The following is an 11,057-nucleotide window of genomic DNA, read 5'->3' as shown; positions in this document are numbered from 1 at the left end:
GTTGAGGAGAGTTAGGGATGTCGCTTATGAGCTTGCTTTACCCCCTATTTTATCGGGAGTTCACCCAGTTTTTCATGTTTCGATGCTTCGGAAGTATCATGCCGACCTATCCCACGTGTTGGACTTCAGCACCATTCAGTTAGATGAGAGTTTGGGCTATGATGAGGAGCCAGTTGCTATTGTTGATAGATAGGATCGCCAACTGAGGTCCAAGAAGATTTCTGCGGTGAGAGTCCAGTGGAGGGGCCAACCGGTCGAGGATGCGACCTGGGAGTCCGAGGAGGACATGCGAAGCAGATATCCCTACTTATTCAGCAGTCCAGGTACTTTTCTATGTCTGTTCGAGGACGAACGTTCGTTTAAGAGGTGGAGAATGTAACGACCCGACCGGTCGTTTTGCCTTTTAGAACCTCGTTCCCCTAAATAAAGCCTCATGTACTTGCTTTAACTAATTTACGACTTGCGGGGGCGATTGGTTCGGGGATTTGGAAGGGTTTTGAGTAAAAGTATACCCATTTGCTTCTTTAGGATTTCTTAAAAAGACCAAGTTTGACTTCGGTCAACATTTTGGGAAAACGGGCCCGGATTTGTGATTTGACAATTTCTGAGGGTCCGTGGAAAAATATGGGACCTGGGTGTGTGTCCGGAATCGAATTCTGAGGTCCCTAGCCCGAGTAATGAATTTTTATCTAAAATTGTTTAATTGAAGCCTTAAGGAATTAAAGAAAACTAAGTAATCATTGATTCCCTAGGTATCGGGCTCGGATTTTGGTTCCGAAGTTTGGTACAGGTTTGTAATGTCGTTTAAGACTTGCTCGTAAAATTTGGTGTCAATCCGAGTAGTTTATGGGCGTTTTGACCCGTTAGAGGAGAGATAAGAACTTGGTGATTCAATGGTTTCATTCATTTGGTTTTAGGGGGTGATTCCAAGATTTAGCATTATTTTGGGAGTTCCGAGGGTTCGAGTAGGTCCGCCTCGTGATTTCAGACTTGCCGGTATGTTCGGGCGGGGCTCGGGAGCCCCGAGCGTCAAACGATCGAGGCTCGAGGGAAGTTAAAAATTTAAGAAGAGGCTGAACTGCTGCTTCTGTCATAACCGCATCTGCGGTTCTAGGGCCGCAGAAGCGGGACCGCAGATGCGGCAGGCCTTCGCAGAAGCGGCTAAGGGCGGGCCCAGGGAAAACCGCAGAAGCGGTCATGAAACCGCAGAAGCGGTTCCGCCTTAGCGGAAGTTCGACCGCAGAAGCGGTCCAGCCAAATTGGGCCAGAACCGCAGAAGCGGCCCAAAACCGCAGAAGCGCCCTTCAGACCGCAGAAGCGGTCCAGTCTCCTAAGCCCAGAGCCGCAGATGCGGCCTCCTTTCCGCAGAAGCGAGACCGCAGATGCGGTCCCCAAACTGCAGAAGCGGAAACCGCTGGGCAGTGAGCTCTTTTAATTCAAACTCAAAGCCATTTATTTCATACACACTCCACACTTAGGCGATTTGGGGTCTTCCAAAGAGAGGGTTTCAACATAGCACTTCAAGGTAAGTTACTCCCATTCATTATTAGTTTAAATACATGTATATTAGATAGATTAAACACTAGAAATTAGATAAAATCAAAGGGTTAGAGCTAGACCTAGGGTTTTAATAAAATTAGGATTTAAGCATGAAATTTGTTATGAAATGGACTAGAATTTATATATTAATGATCCTTAGGTTGTAGAGAACAATTTCCTTCGAAAAATATCGGAATCCGGGCACGTGGGCCCGGGGTCGGAATTTAGGAAACTTGTGGGAAAGGTTGGGAAATTACTTAAATAGTTAGAATTCGGTCTTTTAAGCCTTTATTGACTAGTTCTTACCTATTTTAACTAGTTTGCGATCGTTCGGCTTCGAATTAGGAGCTTGGGCTTGTTCTTGATATTGGGAGCGCGCTTTGGAGCGAGGTGAGTCTCGTTTCTAACCTTGTAAGAGGGAACTGTCCCCATAGGATTAATAATTGAGTAATTGTTGCTAAATGCGGGGGCTACGCACGCGCTAGGTGACGAGAGCCCGTGCGTAGCTACTACTATGTTAACTGTCTGGGTAATTTAGGACCCACACCATGCTCGTTTATGTAAATCCTTATATTATCTTGGTATTTGAAACACCTCGGATATGCTAGAGGCTTAAAAAGGGAATAAGAACGCGCTTGCATAATTGTTGAAGTCTTGCTTGGCATTAATGACTATTGATGTGCCTTGGGTGTATACTTGATATTATCTTCTTATTTGTGGATCGGGCCGATCGCCTCGGTATGAATAGATGCATCTATAGGCGTGCCGTCGACCCTCGGCAAGTGCACAGTTTATTTCTGTTGGATCGGGTCGTCGCCTCGGCATACTTGCGCATGCTTATATAGCTTTGCTTGAGGGTGTTAGATATTAGAACTGTTGTTTTTCATGACTCGAAAGGAATTGATAATTGTAACTGAAGTAATTGATTAATCTGAATCTTAGCGAGAATATGACTTATATGCCTTATTGTAAACTGTTGCCTATTAAAAAGTTCTCATTGTTAAACTTACACTTATAATTTTATCTGACCCTAGTGAGTATCAAGTCTACTTCTCGTCTCTACTTCTTCGAGATTAGGCGGGATACTCACTGGGTGCATATTGTTTATGTACTCATGCTACGCTTCTGTACTTAAATGTACAGAGTCTGAGGCAGGTGGATCCGGTTATTTCTCTGGTGCGCATTCGTGAGCAGACTTGGGACTTCTACGGTGAGCTGCTTTCCTTCCATGTCGATCCGCAGCCGAAGAAGTCTTTCTTTTGTATTGTTATATTCTGTCTATTCTGATCCAGACAGTAGGGTAGTGTGGTATTCTTTTGGGTTGTATATTCTACTAGTTGCCCGTAGCTTGTGACACCAGGTTCTGGCACACACTTTGGTAGACGATTATTTTGGAGTTGTGTAACTATGTTATTATGGTATTTATCTTTCCTGGTTTTAAATTTCAAGTTGAGTGTTTATTCCACTTATTCTAATTAAAAAATAATATGATTATTTTAGTAATATTTCCGCAATGGCTTGCCTGACAAGGGTGTCAGGCGCCCTCACGACCTGTTGTGAAAATGGGTCGTGACAGTATGGGTCTCTTTATATGGATTGAGCAATCCTCATTTTTTATAACATCTGCAATTTTTTGGATGCTTGACTCATTAATGAAATTGGGCCCATACTATAATTTTTCACAGATTACAAATCATCCCAAACAATTTTCTTGTTCATGATTACTCTGCTGTCATTTTTAGTTCGGCGAATATTTCTAAGTGCAAATCACCACCTCTCAACTAATTTAATTGAAATAAGACAATGACAATTCCTCCATGGTTGTTAGTACTATATTTTAATTTTATCCATCTATCTTTTGCACCTTAAACTTATACAACCATCATATATGGTATACACTATATCATAAGTGAGATGTCAAAGTTGAATTACTAAAATATTCCTAAAAAACTAGTGGACTTTTATACCCTTAGTAAATAAATAAATATTTTCTTCTTACAATCTTTAACTAGCCCACCCAGCACCATATCGCAAATGCAAAAAAATTGTTCGCAAAAGCGAACGTGATAGAGTTTCCCCTACTATCCTAAATGCGATCCTAAGCTCTCTGATGCGAGAACTGAGACCTGTGCCGAAAAACCAGCAGGCTCCTAACCCTCTCAAATACTCCGCTACGCGTCTGAAACTCACCCGAACCTTCGGGGATCCAAACCAAACATGCACACAAGTGTAAGGACATCATACAAACTTGCTCACGTGATCCAAAATACCAAAATAACACCTAGAACTATGAATCGGACATCAAAATGAATGGTGTTTTCAAAGAAACTCAAGAACATGCAAGTTTACAACCGCACGTCCAAATCACGTCAAATCAACTCTGGTTTGTACCAAATTTTGCATACAAGTTATAAATACTGAAGTGAACCTATACCAAGTTCCGAAACCAAAATCCAACCCCGATAGCAATAAAACCAACCTACGGTCAAACATATAAATTTTTTTAGCCTACAAATTACTAGTTTTCAACAAATTACGTTAATTCAAGTTAGGGACTTCCGAATTCGATTTCGGGCATGCGCCCAAGTCTAAAATCACGATACGGACCCGCTGAGATCATCAAAATACTTATCCGGGTCCGTTTACACAAATTGTTGACCGTAGTCAACTCAAATGAGTTTTAAAGAAAATTTTCACATTTTCATTAACATTTCACATAAATATTTTTAGAAAAAGATACGGATTATGAACGCAAATCGAAAAAGGCTAAATGGAGCTATTCGTGGTCTCGAATCACAAAAATGAAGGCTAAGACTGAAATTGACCTATCGGCCATCACAAACAACTCATCAAATTTATCCAAGAGGTCCTGAACATCCCCATTTTGCTTTAGTTTCATCAATTTTGCCAAAAGATCTTCATTCTAAGGTATGCATAAATATAAGACTCAAGGCTCTTACATATTACCCCAATTGGGAAGCCGCCAGCCTAATCTTGTTTTCATGGCTTGATGCCACTGAAGAGATCTATCCTCCATATTAGTTGTTGCTAACTTCACCTTCAATTCCGTAGGAGATTCATCTACTTCAAAAGGTTATGCACACCGAAAAATCCACCCCATAAGATATTTCTCACAGAACAAGAAAAATTCTACTCATGAATATCGAGTGTGTACCAGATTATGGTTGCACATTCCATTTGTCGGTACTCCCCCATTCTCATCAAGAACAATTGCCACCTGAGCTCCATTCTCAATCACAGATACTATGACCTAACAAATTTCACTTATCACGGTTATGTATATATGTTGTCGAAGAGTATCAACACCATGCCGTAATTCTTGATTAGTCGGTATTGTTCCTTGCTAGATAACCTGGATGTGATATCAAATGTAATGTACTTAAGAATCAAAATATAATTCTGAAGGCCTAAGAAGCCAATTTCGAAGAATGGCTTCTGAAGAGTTCAATATAGTGAAAAGTGAAATTTGAGGAAGATGCAAAGGGTTTATGTAGATGACCGTGGTAAGTTAAATTTGTCATGTCATAGTAATCGTAATCAACTCAAATAAATTTTAAGGCAAAATTTTACATTTTCAATAATTTTTCACATAAATTTTTTCTGAAAAAAGACACGGGTTATGCACATAAATCGAGAAAGACTATACAGAGCTATTCGAGGTTTCGAATCATAAAAATGAAGGCTAAGACTAAAATTGACCTATCGGGCCATCGCAAACAACTCATCGAATATATCCAAGAACTCCTGAACATCCCCATTTTGCTTTAGTTTAATGAATTTTGCTTTAAGATCATCATTCTAAGCTATGCCTAAATATAAGATATAAGCTCTTACATATCACCCCAATTGGGAAGTCGCCGACCTAATCTTGATTTCAAGGCTTGGTGCCACTGAAGAGATCTACCCTCTATATTAGTCGTTGCTAATTTCACATTCAATTCCTCAGGAGATTCATCTACTTCAAAAAGTTATGCACGTCGAAAAATCCTTCCTATAAGATATTTCTCACAGAACATGAAAAATTCTACTCGTGAATATCGAGTGTGTACCAGATTATGATTGCCCATTCCATTTGTCAGTACTCCCCCATTTTCATCAAGAACTGTTGCTACCTAGGCTCCATTCTCAACCACGGTTACTATGACCTGACGAATTTCACTTATCACGGTCATCTACATATACCCTTTGCATCTTCCTTAAATTTCACTTTTCACTCTCTAACAACTTTCTAACTACTGGCCTATACAATAACTAGGTGTTGGAATGTTGACCATAGCCGGAACAGTGTGAAGACGGCCTCGAAATGGAAATCTGATGGTTCCATTAGCTCCTTTAGGTGATTTCGGGGTTGGGAGCGTGTTCGGAATGTGTTTTGGAGGTCCGTAGCTAATTTAGGCTTGAAATGCCGAAGTTTGAATTTTTGAAGTTTCCGGCCCGATAGTGAGATTTTCATACGAGGGTCGGAATGGAATTTCGAAAGTTGTAGTAGTTCCGTTATGTCATTTGTGATGTGTGTGCAAAATTTCAGGTCATTCGGACGTGATTTGGTTAGACTTTTGATCGAAAGCGTATTTTTAGGGAATTTGGAGCTCTTAGGCTTAAATCCTTGATTAATTCGAGTTTCCGATGTTGTTTTAGGTGGTTTAGGGATTGGTACAAGTTTGAATGAGGTATTAGGTGTTATTGGTGTTTTCGGTTGAGGTCCCGGGGGCCTCGGGATGATTTCGGATGGTTGACGGAAAGATTTTTAAGTTAAGAGATTGCAGATTTTTGCTGCTTCTGATATTTTCGCCGCCGCAGATGCGGCTAAGGAGACCGCAGAAGCGAATTTTTGTTGGTTCTTCAGGTTCCGCAGATGCGGTGGATCTACCGCAGAAGCGAAACCGCATCTGCGAGTAGAGGGCCGCAGATGCGGAACTTGGCCATTTAATGAAAGTCGCATATGCGACATTTTGGTCCGCAGAAGCGGGACCTTGATCCCAGATGCGGAATTAGCTGGGCAGAAATATGAAATTTCGAGGGTTTGGTTTTAAAAGTTGGAAAATCGAATTGGAGCTCGGGAGAGGGCGATTTTGAGAGGGATTTGAAGAGGAGATCTCTGGGTAAGGATTCTTTAACCCTTTCTAGTTATATTCCATTAATAATTAGTTAATTTCATCATGTGATTTCGGAATTTTGGTGGAAATTGGGGAAAAAGTTCTTAGACCTTTAATTGAGGATTTGAGGGGTCATTTGGACTTCGATTTCCGTGTTCTTATTATGTATAGACTCGTGAGAGTACGAGGTTTCTGAATATGTTAATTTAATCCGATTTCGAGACGTTGGTCTGAGGGGCATTTTGGTCATTTTACCTAATTTCGCGTCTTAGCTTTGAATTAAATCGTAGAATCAGTTGCTTGAGATGTTATTTACGATATGTAATTGAATTGAATAGATTTGGGCCATTTGGAGTCGGATACTCGTGGCAAACGTGTGGTTTCGAGTTGATTTTGGAGTCGGTTCGAGGTAAGTGGCTTGTCTAACCTTGTGTGGGGGACCCTCTCCCCTTAGGATATGATATTTGGTAATTGACTGCCTTGTACGTGAGGTGACGAGCGCGTACTTGAGCTAATTGTTGAAAAATCCGATTTTACTTTAAGTACTTAAACTGAGTTCTTTTCTTACTTGTTTTATTCTACATGCAAATATAGCCTGTGTTAGTTTAGGGGAGTACGATTAGTTGAATTAATTGCTTATTTGCTTAAACTGCCTTAATTGCATTACGTGAATCATGTTAGGCTAGAATTTACTGTTTACTCATTACGGACTTAGTATTTATTTTGATGTCCTTGAGCTGTTGTTGTGTGTTTTAAATTGGGACTACGGGACGGCATCCCGGGAGATCCCCTGTGCGTAATTATGGTCTGGATTGAGGTGTGGGATACCAAGAGATCCCTAGCACGCGTATTGAGGATACCAAGAGATCCTCGGGATACCAAGAGATCCCTGGCATATGTATTGAGGATACCAAGAGATCCTCGGGATACCAAGAGATCCCTAGAGTGTATATTGAGGATACCAAGAGATCCCGATTATTTATCTTGCTGGGAGGGGTATTCCCTTGTAGTTGTTTTTATCTCTATTTCCATTATTGCACTATTAATATACTGTGTAGATCTTTATTATCGATTCTCAGTTTTACTGTTTATTGCCCTGTCATTACATTATATATATGTTTATCTCAGTAGGGCCCTGACCTTCCTCGTCACTACCCAACCGAGGTTAGGCGTGGCACTTACTGAGTACCGCTGTGGTGTACTCACGCCCTTTCTGCGCATGTTTTTCATGTGCAGATCCAGGTACTGCTGCACAGACTTATCACCCTTGAGGCTGGGAGCATTTTGGAGACTTTGAGGTACATCTGCCGCGTCCGCAGACCGAAGAGTCTCCTTCTTTACTCTATCTGTAGTGTTAGCCCTTCTATTGTACTATTGATGTAGACGTTTCTAGAGATTAGATCATTTTACTGTATTCCTCTTAGCTTGTGTTCCCGTGAGTTTCCGGGTTTTGTTATAGTAATGTAGGATGCTGTGATGTGGAGTTGAATATGCCGAGCGGCATTTTATATACTGTTTTTTTCCCCTTTAAATTGTTCAGTTTTGACTATTATTCCGCAAGTTAGTTATATTTTCCGCATTGTTAGCCTTACCTAGTAGTAGAGACTAGGCGCCATCACGACATGTTCACGGTGGGTGAACTGGGGTCGTGACAAGATGGTATCAGAGCTCTAGGTTCATAGGAGTCACGGAACACATGCCAGTTTATTAGAGTCTCGCTGATCGGTACGGAGACGTCTGTACTTATCTATGGGAGGCTGTGTAACTGTTAGGAAAATTCCTCTTCATTTGATTTCCTTGTCGTGCGAGATTCTTGATATCACAACTAAACTTCTGTCTTTCTATTCTCTCACAGATGGTGAGGACACGCGCTACCGAGAGGATCAGGCACCCGCGCCCCCAACTGCAGCCATCAGAGGCCGGGGCCGGGGTAGAGGTCGAGGACGCGCTCGTGGTGCAGCCAGAGCACCCGCGCGAGCTGCCGCCGAGGCACCACCAACAGTACCAGCCGGAGTCCAGACACCCGATACGTCTGCCACTACTACTCCAGCACTCCAGGAGACTTTGGCACAGTTCATGAGTATGTACACCACTTTGGCTCAGGCAGGGTTACTTCCCCTTGCTACAGCCACATCCCAGGCTGGGGGAGGAGTACAGACTCCCGCCGCCCGCACTCCTGAGCAGCGAGTGCATGTTGAGCAGGCCCCAGAGGTTATACCTGTGCCGCCTGTAGTACCAATTCAGCCCGAGGATAGGGCAGCAGCTTTAGAGGATGAGCAACGGAGACTTGAGAGGTTCAAGAAATATGATCCTCCGGTATTCAGTGGGTTAGCATTAGAGGATGCCTTGGGATTTTTGGAGGAGTGCTACCGTATTCTCCGCACTATGGGCATATCAGGATCGAGCGGGGTTTCCTTCACCACTTTCCAGCTTCGAGGAGCAGCCTATCAGTGGTGGCGTGCTTATGAGTTAGACAGTCCGGACGAGGCAGCTTCCCTGACTTGGGCTCAGTTTTCAGACATGTTCACGAGGGAGTATGTTCCCCAGAGTCATAAGGATGCCTGGCGCACGGAGTTTGAGCGGTTGCGCCAAGGTACTATGACTGTCTCGGAGTATGTTGTCCGCTACATTGACTTGGCTAGACATGCCCCAGCTTTGGTTTCTTCAGTCCGCGAGAAGGTTCGCCGGTTCATTGAGGGGCTTATTCCCAGCATCAGATCTAGCATGGCTCGTGAGTTAGAGATGGATGTGTCTTATCAGCAGGCGGTGAGCATTGCTAGGAGGATTGAGGGTATGCATGCTAGGGACAGGGAGGAGAGGGAGGCCAAGAGGTCTCGAGAGTCGGGCCATTTTTCTGGTGCCCGTTCCCCAGCTGCAGGTCGTCATGGTAGGGGTCATATGGGTCGCCCCGTTCATTCAGCTCTTCCGGCAGCCAGTGATATTCCAGCTCCACCTAGGGCTCAGGAGCCTTATTATGCACCTCCATTCTCTAGTGCGCCTCCTGCACGGGGTGCTTCCAGTGGACACTCCAGCAGACCTAGCCCGAGCTAGTGACAGCCGCCACGTCCTCCCATAGCTTGTTTTGAGTGTGGTGACACACGCCATGTGGTGAGGGATTGCCCCAGACATGGGAGGGCTGCACCCCCATAGACCCCTCAGCCACAGCGCACCCCGCAAAGCTCTCAGGCTATGGTTCCAGCGCCAGTTGCTACTCCACCGGCCCAGCCAGCCAGAGGCGGAGGTCGGGGAGGTAGAGGTCACCCTCGAGGGGGAGGCCAGGCCAGATATTATGCTCTTCCAGGCCGTACTGAGGCTGCCGCCTCCGATTCTGTCATCACAGGTACTATCTTGGTTTGTCACAGAGATGCATCGGTTCTATTCGATCCAGGCTCCACTTACTCTTATGTGTCTTCTTATTTTGCTCTGCATTTGGGGGTACCTCGGGATTCTTTGAGTTCCCCAGTTTATGTTTCTACTCCTGTGGGAGATTCTCTTGTTGTGGACCGCGTTTACCGGTCATGTTTGGTTATTCTTGGTGGTTTTAAGACCAGGGCTGACTTATTATTACTCAGCATGGTTGATTTTGATATTATTTTGGGCATGGACTGGTTGTCGCCCCATTATGCTATTCTTGATTGTCACGCCAAAACCGTGACGCTGGCCATGCCAGGTGTACCGCATATTGAGTGGAGGGTGCCTTAGGTCACACTCCCAGTAGAGTTATTTCTTTCCCTAAGGCTCAGCGTATGATTGAGAAAGGTTGTGATGCGTACTTAGCTTATGTGAGAGATGCCAGTATAGATACTCCTTCTGTTGATTCAGTCCCAGTAGTACGGGATTTCCCCGATGTGTTTCCAGCTGATCTTCCGGGCATGCCACCCGATAGGGACATTGATTTTGGCATTGATCTGATGCCGGGCACTCATCCCATTTCTATCCCTCCGTACCGTATGGCTCCTCCTGAGTTGAAGGAGTTGAAGGAGCAATTGCAGGATTTACTTGATAAGGGTTTTATTCGGCCCAATGTATCACCTTGGAGTGCTCCTGTGTTATTTGTAAAGAAGAAGGATGGTTCTATGCGCATGTGTATTGATTACCGCCAGTTGAACAAGGTTACAGTGGAGAACTGTTATCCTTTGCCTCGTATTAATGATCTACTTGACCAGCTTCAGGGCGCACGGGTGTTTTCTAAGATTGATTTGCACTCAGGTTACCATTAGTTGAAGATTCGGGAGCTAGATATCCCGAATACTGCCTTCAGGACTCGATATGGTAATGAGTTCCTTGTTATGTCTTTTGGGCTGACTAATGCCCCAGCAGCCTTCATGCATCTGATGCACACTGTATTCCGGCCATATCTTGACTCTTTTGTCATTGTCTTTATTGATGATATTCTGGTAT

This window comes from Nicotiana attenuata, unplaced genomic scaffold, assembly GCF_001879085.1.
Source record: "Nicotiana attenuata strain UT unplaced genomic scaffold, NIATTr2, whole genome shotgun sequence".
NCBI lineage: Eukaryota > Viridiplantae > Streptophyta > Magnoliopsida > Solanales > Solanaceae > Nicotiana > Nicotiana attenuata.
Note: the sequence above shows the minus strand (reverse complement) of the source record.